Raw genomic sequence first — 423 nt, 5'->3', positions numbered from 1 at the left:
AAATTCGTTAACTTCCACGTCGTATTACTTTTTTTTAAGTCACTTTTTTGAAATTCGATCATGTTATCTTGCTATGATAACATCACACTTTTATAGAATATTATAAGAAAATAAAATAGGTAAATAATGAATAAACAATACGAAAGTTACATTCAAAGACTTTTCTAAAGCCTGCCGTGTAGTGACTCCACAAACACGCGCAAAGACTGAGCCAATAACCTCACATTTAAAGCAAACTACACAACAATAAGAATGCGAGGGAACGATGTGCTGGGGTATTGTTTAACTACCTAGTTTAATGGAACAGCCGTTTCCTTGCCTTCATTCCCCGAAATAGCAGACGCCAATTCAGTGTAACTCTTGTGGTGTACGATGCCTGTGTTGTGTCGGTGCGGGGAACATTTATATTATTCTATATATTGT

The sequence above is a fragment of the Penaeus monodon genome, chromosome 22, assembly GCF_015228065.2.
Source record: "Penaeus monodon isolate SGIC_2016 chromosome 22, NSTDA_Pmon_1, whole genome shotgun sequence".
In the NCBI taxonomy this organism is placed as follows: Eukaryota; Metazoa; Arthropoda; class Malacostraca; order Decapoda; family Penaeidae; genus Penaeus; species Penaeus monodon.
Note: the sequence above shows the minus strand (reverse complement) of the source record.